The sequence below is a fragment of the Pelobates fuscus genome, chromosome 12 (genome assembly GCF_036172605.1).
Source record: "Pelobates fuscus isolate aPelFus1 chromosome 12, aPelFus1.pri, whole genome shotgun sequence".
NCBI lineage: Eukaryota > Metazoa > Chordata > Amphibia > Anura > Pelobatidae > Pelobates > Pelobates fuscus.
This window is the reverse complement of record NC_086328.1, coordinates 59,907,417-59,924,088: the sequence shown is the minus strand read 5'-3', so window position 1 is coordinate 59,924,088 and position 16,672 is coordinate 59,907,417.

The following is a 16,672-nucleotide window of genomic DNA, read 5'->3' as shown; positions in this document are numbered from 1 at the left end:
AGTTATTATCTTCTAACCAACCTCTGTAATTTGCCATAAATTCACTCCATATATGTGGGTCTAGAGTGCCCTCTTAGGGCATGCCAGCTTTCTTAAGTAACCTCTTAACATTCTTAATTGCTCCTTGTCCTTTGTGATGCTTGACAATAGTCAAACCAGTAAATCCCCCTTGGGTACTTTCAGAGCTACGCATCTTAAAACTTGTAAGGGTTAATTACTTCCTTACACAAGACAAACTGTACAATAACAGTGTATTTAAACACTTATGACCAATGCAGTGGAATTTTCACAGTTTTGTCTTCTAAACACAGATCTGGAGATCTGCCCTTGGAGGATTCTAACTCAAATTATAAAAAAATGACAAGGCAAACAATAAAAATAACTTGCAACCTACAGTTATAATCCACTATCTCAAGATTCCTTTCACAAGACATAACACAACCTCCACCTGAATATAACCATAATACCACAGAAAACAAGTTCTTTAGATCAGACGTTTTTAAAATCCTTACCCACCCGGACAGGGGTCTCAAAGAGCACCAGAGAGTCAAAATTATTTATAGGTAGAAAAATAAAAGCTTTTTCTTACCCGCTGCAGCTGATTAACCGTCTGGGCTCCGAGCCAACCCTTCTGGGTCCGGATGAACTGGATTCGTCTGATCCCGGGGTCACGGCACCAAATTGTTGTGGATCCAAATAATGATCTTTGTTATATTCAGAGGAAGCCCAAATTGTTCTTACAAGTGCACTTGGAGAAGCGAGAATTAGACACCAGACACCTGTTGGTATTCAAAATAAGCCTCTGACATTTTATTCATCAGCTGGGTTTTATACATTAAAAAGTAAGTGCTTACGTGCAAATACTCTTAGAACAAAAATAGCAAGGGAATACAGATAAGACATAGGGATGAGCGCCATGTACACATAACAAATAAGTTTCAAGGTAAGAGAGAACAACAAGATTAGAGTAGAGACATCTTAGGTGGGGGCTCTCTGCTCCCGGGACTTAGACATATATGGTCTTAAGTTTTGTTCAAGCATCAAGCATTTCCTAATTCCAAGTTAGCCAATTTTAATATAGGATATCATTATATGACACCTATAAGCTTGAGCCTTGGAATCAAGATAAATTCTATCACAATGCCTATATAAGGGACCTACACTGTATGATCAGGGCTCAGACTTTGCTGTTTTTTGGTGAGATTAGTCCCTCTGAGTCCCGGTCGGTGAATCGAATAAAGATCTCTTCCTTCCTGAAGAAACCTGTGTCCATCTCTCTGTGCTTGGCTTCCGTCAGTTTCTCCGGTATCATTTGGTGCATTGGCCGGGAAGCTCATCGTTCAACGGTAGCTGAGAAGCAGAGGTGTGAGACAGTCTATCTTTGCCCACGCTCCCTACGGCTGCACCCCTGAACTTTTGCGTGGACCTCCTTTCGTCTCGGCGCCACTGGTCTGTTGTCCAGGAGATCATCGGCCTCTACATAGTAAGTGCTGGGGTGTCCCCGTCGATGAGTGTGATCTCAGGTTCAGGAACGAGGAGGTAAGACGACTACTGTTTTAGACGGTGGACCCACTAGGGGTATTGGATACCGATTGTGCGATAGGCCCATAAGGGGTTTGTATTGTGTATGGAATTGGCCCCCTCCAGTGGAGGGAAGGAGCGAAGGCGCACCGCTCATAATTAAACGCCCTGTAGTCAGCCCGTTTAATCTTGGTTTGGAGTCAGGCTGGGTCCTGTGTAAATAGCCCAAGCCGGACACCGGTGTCTTGTCTAGACTAGCGTATCTAGGGTGTATATTTCGTTCGCTAGGTCGGAGGGACCGGGAGACTAAGCGGCGCCTGGTGTAAATTCAGTCCGCTAGATCTCAACCTATCTTGGCTAAGTGGGAAGGCGTGTAAATTTGGAACCCACTAGACTATTGATAGAGTAGATAGACTAAAAGGGTTTTGTTGTAAATTCCGCCCTCTACTTCGCTATATGTGGTGCTTGGGCAGCGATGGCTAACCAAAATGGATGTAAATAGTTTTAGGTAGTCCATCGAGGTACTGGCCAATAGACTAGTTAGGAAATTGTAACTGTGTTAAAGATTATTGTAGTAGAGTGTATATCTTGCTAGATAGTGTGAGCTCTGCCGTCTAGCGAGAGTGTGAATAGTGTGTAACTGTATCATAGCGCACGGTACCATAACCATGTATTATAATTACTGATACTGTAAATAACTACTAATAACTGTCGTTTATGTTGTATGTTAACACCATAACCACTACTAACTGAACTGTGACTTTAAAATTGTACTCTAACCAATGCTAACTGTACTATAACTACTGTTTGTAAAGTCGATGTTACTAGGGTGTGTTATAGACGGGTAATTTAAATATTGAGAATTATAACGTGGGTGATTGTATAGTTTCGCCAAAAGGTACAGTATTAGTTATTTAGTGACTGGTGTAACAGCTGTGTGTGTACGGGAATTCCCTGTATGTTTTGTTGTGTGCGTTTGGCCTAGTAACTGTACCACGTGGTGCTGTTGCCAAGGGAAACGAGAGTGACTGTTGGAAGTGTGTTTGTTTGCTTCTGTTGGAGACGACGCTCCATTGTTAAGTATGGGTGCGTCGGATTCAAAGATTATTGATCCCTTAGAATGTATGTTAAAAAACTTTAAGAAGGGATATAATGTATACGATTTTGGGGTAAAGATGTCTCCAACACGCTTGACTACTTTATGTAGTAGGGAATGGCCTACTTTGGTGGCTGCATGGCCACCACGTGGTAGTTTTGATCCTAATCTGGTGCAGCGCGTACACGTGGCTGTATCGGGTAGGCCTGAACTTTACATCCAGTTTCCGTATATTGATTGTTGGAAGCGGGCCGTAAATGACTTGCCAAAATGGATCAGGGTATGCCACGAGGAGCAATGTCGCCTCATGCTGGCCAGAACTCGGTTGTCCACTAAGGCCGTAATTACGCCCATTCTGGACACGCCCCCTGAGTCAGAGATCCCCATGCCGCCCCCTTACTCCTCCTCTACAGGAAGAGGAAGAGGAGGTGCTGTTTGTAACACTACTCCCCTTGCCCCGTTGTCTCCACCTACCCCCTCCTCCAGCTCAGAGGCTAGCCCACTTGTTTAAAATCCTCCCCTTCCGGTACCTACCCCTATTAACCCCGCCTATCCGGATTTGACGTCATTTCTAGTTCCTGGTCAGGCTCCTCCCAGCTCGGCCCGGAACATTCTACTCACTGATCTTCCCTTCAGTAAAGAAAAAGCGTCCCCTTCCCCTCGTCTTACAACCCCTCGACCGGAACCCATAACTGACATTCCTCAACGAAGCCCCATACTAACCCGACAACTGACCGGTACCCTCCAACCCCGACATTATCAAATGCCACTCCGACTGACACCGGGCCGACACATATTAACGGTGATGGCCAGTTACAACACGCTGATCCCGTATTTGTTTATGTTCCCTTCACTACAACTGATCTATTTAACTGGAAGACCCATAACTCCTCCTACACCGATAAACCTCAAGCCATGACAGATTTGATTACCTCCATAATCCAGACACATAATCCCACTTGGGCTGATTGCCAGCAATTGCTTATGACATTGTTCAATAACGAGGAAAGAACACGGATAAATCAGGCGGCAATTAAAGCGCTAGAAGAAGTGGCCCGTACTCAAAATCAGGCCAACCCGGCAGCATGGGCCGCAGCCCATTATCCAAATACAGACCCGAATTGGAATGTCAATGGCGCAGACATGGCCCATTTAAAAGCTTACAGGGACGCCATTGCTGGCATGAAAGCCGGAGGGAAAAAGGCGATCAATATGTCGAAGACGGCTGAGGTATTGCAGAAATATGATGAGTCGCCCAGTGCCTTCTATGATCGATTATTGGAGGCATACCGTTTGTATACCCCCTTTAATCCAGAGGCTCCTGAGAATTCCCAGATGGTTAACTCTGCCTTTGTCAGCCAGGCCTACGGAGATATAAAGAGAAAGTTACAAAAGTTAGAAGGGTTTGTAGGAATGTCTATAACCCAACTAATGGAGATAGCGAATAATATGAATATTATTATATTACGGTATATATGAATAGGGAGACAGAGACGAAAAAGGAAGAAGAGCGAAAGATGAGAAGGAAAGCAGATATGTTAGCTGTAGCTATCGCGGGTGTAGATAGAAGGGAAAAGGAAGTATATAGGGGAACCGAGAAAAGCTAGAATAAGTGTAGGAACCAATGCGCGTATTGTAGGGAAGAAGGGCATTGGAGAAGTGAGTGTCCACAGAGGGAACAACATGAGAGAGAGAGAGATAGAACAAGGGCAGGATATAGCAATAATTATAGAGGCAGAGCGAGAGGAAGAGGAGGCCCTGGAGGAAATGGTGGGAATAATAGAGGAATAATAGAGGAAGCGTTAGTGGGGATAGGTATTATCCAGCAGCGCAGAGACCCAGAGAGAGAGAAGATAGGGACTTTGTGGGTTTGGCTGACACTGTCATGGAGGACTATTGATACCGACCGGGCTCCATCCCCCTTGGCTGAGCGGAGCCTATGGTCGATGTAGCAATAGGGGGAAAAAGGAGTTCTTTCATGATCGACACTGGTGCTGAACATTCTGTGGTGACTGACCCAGTCGCTCCTCCTTCAGGAAGAACTATCACCGTAACAGGTCTATAATTTCCAGGCAAGGATTTTGAACCCTTTTTAAATATAGGAACAACATCTGCCTTCCTTCAATCCTCCGGTACAATACCTGAAACAAAAGAATCTTGAAAAATTAAATACAGAGGTTCACTTATTTCCCCACTTAGCTCCTTAAGTACTCGTGGGTGGATACCGTCAGGCCCCGGAGCTTTATTTACATTAATTTTATTTAATAGCTGTAGCACCTTGTCTCGAGTTATCCAATCACAAGTTATCTGCAAGTTTGTTGCAGCAATCATATGCATATCTCTTGCCATAGGATCCTCATTAATATATACCGAAGAAAAATAGTTACCGTATATACTCGAGTATAAGCCGACCCGAATATAAGCCGAGGCCCCTAATTTTACCCCAAAAAACTGGAAAACTTATTGACTCGAGTATAAGACTAGGGGGGCAAATGCAACAGCTACTGGTAAATTTCTAAATAAAATTAGATCCTAAAAAAATTGTATTAATTTAATATTTATTTACAGTGTGTGTATATAATGAATGCAGTGTGTGTGTGTGTATGAATGCAGTGTGTATATGAATGCTGTGTGTGTATGCAGTGTGTATATAATGAATGGAGTGCAGTGCGTGTATATGAGTGCAGTGTGTGTATGGGTGCAGTGTGTGTATGAGTGCAGTGTGTGTATGAGTGCAGTGTGTGTATGAGTGCAGTGTGTATGTATGAGTGCATTGTGTGTATGAATGCAGTGTGTATATAATGAATGGAGTGCAGTGTGTGTATATGAGTGCAGTGTGTATATGAGTGCAGTGTCTGTGTATGAGTGCAGTGTGTATATAATGAATGCAGTGCAGTGTGTGTATGAGTGCAGTGTGTGTATGTGTGTATGTATGAATGCAGTGTGTATGCAGTGTGTGTATGAATGCAGTGTGTATGCAGTGTGTGTATATAATGAATGCAGTGCAGTGTGTGTATGAGTGCAGTGTGAATGCAGTGTGTGTATGTGTGTATGTATGAATGCAGTGTGTATGCAGTGTGTGTATGAATGCAGTGTGTGTATATAATGAATGCAGTGCAGTGTGTGTATGAGTGTGTGTATGAGTGTGTGTATGAATGCAGTGTGTGTGAGTGCAGTGTGTGTGTGTGTGTGTGAGTGCAGAGCATTGGTGGGGGTGGGCATTTTATTAATTATTATTATTTAATTATTATTGTGATATATATATTTTTTTATGTTATTATTTTTTTTTATTATTATTATTTTTTTTTATTAGTGTTTTTGTCCCCCCTCCCTGCTTGTTAGCTGGCCAGGGAGGGGGGCTCTCACTCCCTGGTGGTCCAGTGGATGGGCTGTAAGAGGGGGGCTGGCAGGAAGCTGTAACTTACCTTCACCGCAGCTCCTGTCAGCTCCCTTCTCTCTCCTCCGTCCGTGCAGCTCCCAGGTCAGCTCCTTCTGCAACTCTCGCGGCCCCCGTAACCCGTGGCAACGCTCTGACCCCGCGGCTCTCGCGAGAGTTGCAGAGGGAGCTGACCTGGGAGCTGCACGGACGGAGGAGAGAGAAGGGAGCTGACAGGAGCTGCGGTGAAGGTAAGTTACAGCTTCCTGCCAGCCCCCGGTCCTTGTCTGTATTATGGCAATGAAAATTGCCATAATACAGACAACTGACTCGAGTATAAGACGAGTGAGTGTTTTTCAGCACAAAAAATGTGCTGAAAAACTCGTCTTATACTCGAGTATATACGGTATTTAAAATTTCTGCCTTTTCCTGGTCTTCATTGACTAACAGACCCATCTCTGTTTTCAGGGTACCTACGCTATTATTTTTTGTTTTTTTAGAATTAATGTACTTAAAAAAATTTGGGGGTTGGTTTTGCATTCTTTGGCTATCAATTTCTCATTTTCTAGTTTAGCCACTTTAATTGCCTTTTTGCAAGTATTATTGGCTTCCTTATATCTTATATAGTATCTCTCTGATTGGTCCGATTTAAATGCTTTAAAAGCCCTTTTCTTATTTTTAATCTCTTGTTTTACTTCTCTACTAAGCCACATTGGTTTTAATTTGTTTCTTTTATATTTATTACCCAATGGTACATACTGTGAAATGTACCTTTCTAATATTTGTTTGAATAGTTTCCATTTTTCCTCAGTGTTTTTATCACTAAGGCGTTTATGCCAGTCGATATGTTGTAGAGCTGCCCTAATCTTATTAAAATTGGCTTTTTTAAAATTATACGTTTTAATATACCCCACATGCTTTTGCTTTTTTGAGTTTATTTCAAAAGTTACCATATTGTGATCACTATTTCCCAAATGCTCCCCTACTTGAATGTTGGTTAAAAGATTAACATTGTTTGTTATAACGAGATCCAGACAAGCATCCTTTCTAGTTGGTCCTTGTACCAGTTGTGACATAAAGGTGTCAGTTAACACATTCAAAAAACGGATTCCCCTAGCTGAAGTACTAGTCCCTCTATCCCAATTTATGTCTGGGTAATTAAAATCTCCAGTAATTAATGTGTTCCCCCGATTTGCAGCTTCACCAATTTGCTCTAACAGCAGTTCTTCCTCATTAATATTTACATTTGGTGGTTTATAACATATCCCAACCAATAACGTATTTCCCTTTGTTTGCCCCAAGCAGATATCTACCCATAAAGCTTCCACATTTTCCTCGTCACACTCCACATGCCTAAGATTTGACTTGAACTCATGGCTGACATACAAACATACCCCCCACCCTTCTTGTTTTTCCTATCCCTCCTAAATAATGTCTACCCATTTAAGTTAACTGCCCAGTCATGTGTCTCATCCCACCATGTTTCTGTTATGCCTATTATATCGTATTGTTTAGTGTATGCTATTGCCTCTAGTTCCCCCATTTTGTTATATAGGCTCCTTGCATTCGTAAGCATACATTTAATATTACCATGAGTCATTTGTACTTTTTGTGAATCAATATTACATACCTCCTCTGTTCTGAGCTTCCCCCTCCCCCCATCTCCACCCCCATTGTTCTGAGCTAAGGCCCATCTCATTTCTATCCTATCTCCATTTTCTAGATTGCTTTGAGCCTCCCCCCTACTACTAGTTTAAAATCTCCTCCAACCTTCTAGCCATCCTATCCCCCAGCACAGCAGACCCTCTTCCGTTTAGGTGCAATCCATCGGCCCAGTGCTCTAAAAACCCAAAACCCTCTTTCCTGCACCAAGACTTCAGCCACGCATTGACCTCGCTAAGCTCCCGCTGCCTTTCTGCTGTAGCGCGCGGCACAGGTAATATTTCTGAAAATATTACCTTGGAGGTCCTTTTCTTAAGCTTACTTCCTAGATCCCTGAACTCACTCTTTAGGACCTTCCATTTTCCTCTGACTTTGTCATTGGTACCAATATGGAACATGACAGCTGGGTCATCCCCAGCCCCTCCAAATAATCCCTCCACTCTGTCGGCAACATGCCGGACCCGAGCACCCGGGAGACAGCAAACTGTCCGGTTGAGTCGATCAGAGTGGCAGATTACCCTATCTACTCTCTTAATAATAGAGTCCCCTACCACCACAACCTGTCTAGACTTCCTTACCCTCTCAACCCCACCCGTACTAGAGGGGCTGTTCCCACGGCTGTTAGAAGGAACAGCTTCCTGCAGTACAGCTACTCCTGAGCTGATGCACCCAACATCTTCACTCAAACGGGCAAATCTGTTAGGCTGCACTAGATCAGGACTAGCTAAACCTTTCCTCTTCCCTCCCCCTCTGCTTCCTCGCCCCACTGTTACCCAGCTATGTGCCTGTTCTCCATCTGTCTCATCTCCTCCCAATCCACTACCTGCACCCACTAAACTCTGCTCAGTGAGCAGCAGACTCCTCTCAAGATTATCAATCTCCCTCAGTGTTGCAATTTGCCTCTCCAGATCTCCAATTTGAGCTTCCAGAAAAGCCACTCACTCACACCCACCACAGAGGAATGGACCCTGGACAGATTTATCCAGGCATGCATACATGCAGCAGGATGTACACTGAATAAAACTTGTAATCTTGCTAGCACTCATCCCCAGTTACCAAATAACACAAGTGAGCAAAAACAATATTTACCCTCTTGATTTCAACTCCTGTTGTTTTAACTCCTACTTAAAAGAGACTACTTGAAATAGCCTACTTTCAAGCTACTCCAGTGAGCAAGCTCTGTGAGTCAGTAGTGGGTTTATATTGGCAATACAAATCCCACACAGGTGGAAATTAAGGGGCATTATTATGTGTGTTTGTAATTATTCAGGAAGGTAGAGGTACCGACACACCAGGCTGTGAGGTTTGCATTAAGACTACGAAAACAGGCAATCACATTTCCCAGACCCTTATTTGGCATTCACAATATGAGTGTAAAGGACATGTATCTAAGTGTAGATACTTAGGTATAGATTATAGTGTATGCCATTTAGGAGCAGGAGAACCTAAGTGTTTTAGTCCAGAGTATCAGCCCCGTACAATTTGGTTGACTATTCGGAATGGAGACTCACAGGAGACCCTGATAAATAAGACCATACTAGAAACCGTACATTCTTCAGGTGTTCTGCTATTTGATGCATGTAAGGCGATATCAGGTGGTAGAAAACCGTGGAATGTATGTGGTGATCTCAAATGGGAAAGAACGTATGGGTCTAATGATAAATATATTTGCCCCAGTAGTAAGTACAAATATATGGATCCAAAATGCCCAAATAAAGATTATAATTATTGTCCGTATTGGTCCTGTGTAGGGTGGGCAACCTGGGGACAGACAGTAGATAAGGATATGATTGTCACTAAGTTGCCTACCAAACCATGTCCAAGTCTATGGAGTGTAACCCAGTCCATATACATATCAATGACCCAGAACTATTTATAGATAGGTTTGGGAACTTATTTGGGTTCCAGATATATGGAACAGGTTTGGATCCTGGGACAATATTATTTATAGGGATTGAGACCGATACTGTGGCAACCCAGACTCATCAGGTCTTCCATTCCTTCTATGAGGAGATGAGTGTGGAAAATAAGGTCCCCCATAACGCTAAGAACTTATTTATTGATTTAGCCGAGAGTATTGCTGGTAGTCTTAATGTAACCAACTGCTATGTGTGTGGAGGTACTAATATGGGAGACCAATGGCCTTGGGAAGCAAAGGAGGTAAGTATTCCGGTTCTGAGACAGTTGAACAGTTAATATCTTCTCAAACTGATTATCAAATGAGTGTTAGAGGTAAATCTGAGTGGCGATTAAAGACCTCCATTATAGGTTATGTTTGCATAGCAAGGAAATGAATAATGTTTAATACATCTGTAGGAGAATTGACTTGTCTAGGGCAAAAAGCTTATGATGATGATACAAAAGATACAACTTGGTGGTCAGCTTCAAATGTCTCAGAACCACCTAATCCGTTTGCAATTTATACCAATTTAAAGGATGTGTGGTTTGACTTATCTGCTACATCTAGTTGGAAAGCTCCGGCAAATTTGTACTGGATCTGTGGTAAGAAAGCCTATTCGGAGTTACCGCAGGACTAGGAAGGGGCATGTGTATTAGGTATGCTCAAACCATCCTTCTTCTTGTTGCCAATTGAAACAGGAGAGACTTTGGGAGTTAAAGTATATGATGTGAATCATAGAAAGAAAAGGGGGCCCCTAGAGATAGGTACTGTCAGGATCGGGACAGGGATCCAACACGCAGAGTACAAACAGGAGAAGTTACGTATACCGGACCTTAGAATGGCCGGACTAATGTAAGGAGTAAGCAAAGAATGGTCTAGAGACAAGCCGAGGTCGAGGGAACGAGAGAGCAGGTAAACGAGAGACAAGCCGGGTCAAAAAGGAAATAGAGGTAAGCAGGGTAGAAATAATACGAGCCGGGTCAGAACCAAAGAGACAAATAGAAATAAGAGCGCTGAGTGACTAGACTAGCTAGAACCACGACAGGGCAATGAACCAATACACAAAACCTTATTTTATACCCTGGTTCTAAATAGATGATCACGCCCCCGACGAGTCCTGATTCGTGCTCAGGACTTGATTGACAGGTCGGAACGGCTAGTCGTCATGACGTCGGCTACTAGAGCCGCGTCATAAAAGGAGGCGGATCAGAGGCGTCCGGCGTGTAAAGGTCCGAGAGGACTGCGAGGAACGAGTGAGTCAGCCCCTCTGAGAGGGCGGAATTCTAAGTGTCTCACCTCCTCTGAGGTAGAGACAACAGGTACCCTGACAGTACCCCCCCTCTCAGAAACGCCCACCGGGCGGAAGGAACCGGGATGAGACGGAAACCGGGAATGAAAAGCCCTGCGGAGGCGAGGAGCATGCACCTCCTCCTGGACCACCCAAGACCTCTCCTCAGGACCATATCCTTTCCAGCCCACAAGATATTGTAACCTCCCCCGAGAAATTCGAGAATCGAGGATGGAGTTGATCTCATACTCCTCCTGGCCCTCAACCTGAACAGAGCGAGGGGAGAGTGCAGCGGAGGAAAACCTGTTACAAACTAGAGGCTTCAACAAGGAAACATGAAAGGAGTTAGGAATGCGCAAGCCAGGTGGAAGGGCAAGGCGATACGCAACAGGATTAATTCGAGTCAGAACCTTGTAAGGACCAATGTAACGAGGCGCAAATTTCATAGAGGGAACCTTCAAGCGAATGTTTCTGGTACTCAACCATACCCTATCCCCTGGAACAAAAACCGGAGCCGCCCTTCTACGCTTGTCTGCGTGTTGTTTGAACAACGTGGAATTATGAAGGAGAATTTGTCGAGTCTGATCCCACAACTTCCTCAAATTGGCAACATGGACATCAACCGAGGGGAAACCGAGGGAAGAATAGGAGGATGAAAGCCATAATTCATGAAAAAGGGGCTAGAACGAGTCGAATCGCAAACGAGATTGTTGTGTGCAAACTCCGCCCAAGGAATCAGACCGACCCAATCGTCCTGGTGTTCGGAAACAAAACAACGCAAATATTGTTCAATCTTTTGGTTGGTGCGTTCAGCAGCTCCGTTAGACTGGGGATGATATGCAGAAGAGAAATTCAATTTGATACCCAATTGAGAACAAAAGGATTTCCAAAAACGGGAAACAAATTGGGGACCTCTATCAGAGACAATTTCGGAGGGTATACCATGTAAACGAAAAATCTCTCTCGCGAATATCTCAGCCAATTCGGGAGAGGACGGAAGTTTAGGTAAGGGCACGAAATGAGCCATCTTAGTAAACCTGTCAACCACCGTGAGAATAACAGTCTGTCTTTTAGAAATAGGCAAATCGACAATGAAATCCATAGCCAAACAGGACCATGGTCTCTCGGGAATTTCCAAGGGGTGCAAGAGCCCACAAGGAAGCGTATGAGGTTGCTTAGTCTTCATACAGACCTCACATGCCCCGACGAAATCCTTAATATCCTTACGTAATGAAGGCCACCAGAAATCTTTCGAAATCAAGGAACACGTCTTGCGTATGCCAGGATGCCCAGCCACCTTGCTGTTGTGAAAGCACTGCAACAGTTCCAGTTGGAGTTCAGGAGGAACGAAGTGCCGTGCCCCGGGAGCCTGTCTGGGAGCCAGATGCTGTACCTTCATGATCTCGGCAAGCAACGGGGAGTGTATCCTGAGATTCGTGTTGGCGATAATATTGCACTTGGGAACTACAGAGGACAAAACCGCATCAGATATAGTAGAGGGTTCATGTTGGCGAGACAAAGCATCGGCCTTAGAGTTCTTAGAACCAGGTCTATAAGTGAGCACATAATTGAAATGAGTGAGGAATAAGGACCAACGAGCTTGCCTGGCGGACAAGCGCTTGGCTTCCCCAATATAGGACAAGTTCTTGTGATCTGTCAAAATAGTAACAGGGTGCAAGGTCCCTTCCAATAAATGTCTCCACTCCTTTAAAGCCATAATAACCGCTAATAGTTCCCTGTCACCAATGTCATATCTGCTTTCAGGCCCAGACAATTTCTTGGAAAAAAAACCACATGGATGTAACGGTTTATCCACACCTAATCTTTGAGACAAGATAGCACCTATACCTGTCTCCGAGGCGTCTACCTCGAGTAGAAAAGGCAAAGACGTATCAGGATGAACTAAAATCGGTGCTGAAGCAAAAAGATCCTTGAGTGTTTTGAAAGCAACGAGAGCTTCAGCAGACCAAGTCTTAGTGTCAGCCCCCTGTCTAGTCATATTGGTAATAGGCGCAATAATAGACGAGTATCCTTTAATGAAGCGCCTATAATAATTGGAGAATCCAATAAACCTCTGAATGGCCTTGAGTCCCTTGGGCAATGGCCAATCTAAAATAGATTGGAGTTTAACCGGATCCATCTTAAACCCGTCCCCAGAAATAACGTACCCAAGAAAGTTTATCTGAGACTGGTCAAAACTACATTTCTCCAATTTGCAGTACAATCCATGTTGTAGAAGTTTGCGCAATACCCTTCTGACTTGTCTGTGATGAGTCTCAATCTCACTAGAGTGTATAAGGATATCATCCAGATATACAATAACGCAATCATGTTGAAATTCCCTAAGAACTTCATTAATCAGGTCCTGAAATACTGCTGGTGCATTACAGAGACCAAAAGGCATTACCGTGTATTCATAGTGCCCGTAACGGGTATTGAAAGCTGTTTTCCATTCGTCTCCCTGTTGAATTCTCACCAAGTTATACGCCCCTCTGAGATCTAACTTGGTGAAATTTTTTTAGCCTTTTAAACGATCAAAGAGCTCAGTAATCAAAGGAATCGGGTAGGCATTTCTAATAGTTATTTTATTCAATCCCCGATAATCAATACAAGGCCTTAATGTACCATCTTTCTTATTCACAAAAAAGAACCCGGCCCCGGCAGGGGAGGAGGATCTCCTAATGAATCCCTTGTCCAGGTTCTCACGAATATACTCCTCTAAGACTAGGTTCTCCTTTGTAGATAAAGGATATACCGTGCCCCTCGGAGGCATGGTACCGGGCAAGAGTCTGATCTTGCAGTCAAAGGACCTGTGTGAAGGTAGAGTGTCAGCATTCTTCTTGTCAAAGACTGCCTTTAAATCCAGGTATAGGGGTGGTATTTGTAAGTCTGTAGATTGGGTAGAATTAACCAGTGTGTCAGCTACGCAAACCGGTGAGACCTTCTGTAAGCACCTGCTTTGGCAACCTTGACCCCAAGAGACTATTTCACCCAATTCCCAATCGATAATGGGGTTATGTTTCTTAAGCCAAGGATACCCCAAGACTATTGGAACAGAAGGAGATGAAATAAGCATAAAAGATATACCTTCCTCGTGTAAGATACCAACAGTTAAGTTAACAGGTATGGTCTCATGAAAAATAACAGGTTCAGATAATGGTCTACCATCTATGGCCTCAACGGCCAAGGGTGTATCCCTTAGCTGGGATGGGATAGAGTGTTTAGTGACGAAGACTTGGTCAATAAAGCTTTCAGCAGCTCCGGAATCTATCAATGCCATAGTATTTAATACTCCCTTCTCCCAAGCTAAAGAAACAGGTAGTAGAAGCCTATGATCTTTATAGTCATGTATAGAGGACAAGATAGAAACACCCAAGGCCTGTCCTCTAGAGGAACTTAGGTGCGAGCGTTTCCCGGGCGGTTAGGACAGTTTAGGCGTAGGTGACCTCTTGCTCCACAATACATGCACAACCCCTCCCTTCTCCTGTACTGTCTCTCCTCTTCTGAGAGACGAGTATTGCCTATCTGCATAGGTTCTGGAAGCGCTAAAGTTGTAGATTCAGGACTTTGGAATGAGGGAGCTAGTCTAAAGGAAGGTCTACGGGTTCTATCTCGAGTGTTCTGTCTCTGTCTTAAACGTTCATCAATTCGAGAAATAAAAGAAATTAGATCCTCCAAACTTTCAGGAAGCTCTCTTGTGGCAACCTCATCTAGAATTTCGTCTGATAGTCCGTTTAGAAATACGTCCATATAAGCCTGTTCATTCCACTTGACTTCTGCTGCCAAGGATCTGAACTCTAAGGCATAATCAACAAGGGTTCGGTTATGTTGTCTAAGACGTAACAGTAGTCTAGCAGCATTAACCTTTCTACCTGGAGGATCAAAAGTCCTTCTAAAAGCAGTGACAAAGGCATTATAATTATAGACTAACGGATTATCATTCTCCCACAAAGGATTAGCCCCTCTCAAAGCTTTATCAATGAGTAGTGTGATTATGAATCCAACCTTCGCCCTATCTGTAGGGTAGGAGCGGGGTTGTAATTCGAAATGAATACCTATCTGGTTTAAAAAACCTCGACACGTATCCGGAGAGCCACCATAACGTACAGGGGGAGTTATACAGGATGAAGCACCTACTGTGGCTACCTCTAGGCCTGAACTTACAGGAGAGATGGATGCAGTACGCATCTCTTCTGATTGGTTACTAGAACGAGATAGTAAGGCTTGCAACGCTAGAGCCATCTGGTCCATTCTATGATCCATGGCCTCAAATCTAGAGTCAGGAGAACCGACCTGAGTGTTTGTACCTGCAGGATCCATTGGCCCTGTCGTAATGTCAGGATCGGGACAGGGATCCAACACGCAGAGTACAAACAGGAGAAGTTACGTATACCGGACCTTAGAATGGCCGGACTAACGTAAGGAGTAAGCAAAGAATGGTCTAGAGACAAGCCGAGGTCGAGGGAACGAGAGAGCAGGTAAACGAGAGACAAGCCGGGTCAAAAAGGTAATAGAGGTAAGCAGGGTAGAAATAATACGAGCCGGGTCAGAACCAAAGAGACAAATAGAAATAAGAGCGCTGAGTGACTAGACTAGCTAGAACCACGACAGGGCAATGAACCAATACACAAAACCTTATTTTATACCCTGGTTCTAAATAGATGATCACGCCCCCGACGAGTCCTGATTCGTGCTCAGGACTTGATTGACAGGTCGGAACGGATGGTCGTCATGACGTCGGCTACTAGAGCCGCGTCATAAAAGGAGGCGGATCAGAGGCGTCCGGTGTGTAAACGGCCGAGAGGACTGCGAGGAACGAGTGAGCCAGCCCCTCTGAGAGGGCGGAATTCTAAGTGTCTCACCTCCTCTGAGGTAGAGACAACAGGTACCCTGACAGGTACCTGGGAAGATAATGAGTGGCCTCCCCAGCGTATTATAGATTATTATGGGCCAGCTACGTGGGCAGAAGATGGTACTTTTGGATATAGAACCCCAATATACATGCTCAACCGTATTATAAGGTTACAGGCAGTGGTTGAGATAATTACCAATGAAACATCTCAAGCGCTCAATCTCCTAGCAAAGCATAACACTAGGATGAGGACAGCCGTTTACCAAAATAGATTAGCTTTGGATTACCTATTGGCAGTAGAGGGAGGTGTATGTGGGAAGTTTAATCTAAGCAATTGTTGTCTTCAAATAGATGATGAAGGGCAAGCAATAGCTGAGCTTACTAGCCATATGGTTAAACTAGCACATGTGCCTACTCAAGTATGGAAAGGGTATAATCCGAGTAGTTGGTTTGGTAATTGGTATGAGCAGCTTGGAGGACTCAAGGCATTGGTAGGTGGAGTCATGCTAATCTTGATGTTGTGCCTTCTCCTGCCATGTCTGATTCCTTTGGTAGTTAGGTCTGTGCAGAGCATTATAGAGAATATAGCAGAGAGAAAGCATGCTGCACAGATAATGGCTGTTTATAGGTATGAGGCTCTTAATCAAGAAGAACAGGTACAGGAAGAGGAATGCTGAGGGATTCGTATCTTTAGAGAGTCGCAAAGTCTAGTCTGGTTTATGGCAACTTGAGGTGTAAGCAAACTCTGATTAAGTGATGCATCTGGAATTATGAAATATCAGAAGCATCAAAGGGGGGAATGTGGTGGAATCTCGGTAAAAATAAATTTAGTAGTCCGAGATTGCCACGTGGTATGTGTACGTGCATATACTGATGTATCGGTCGGTTGGTTGCACGTGGCAACGATACAATCAGTAGTGTACGGAGCATATGCAGAAATACAGGATATAGAGAATTCCCCTCCTCCACTGTGCTGG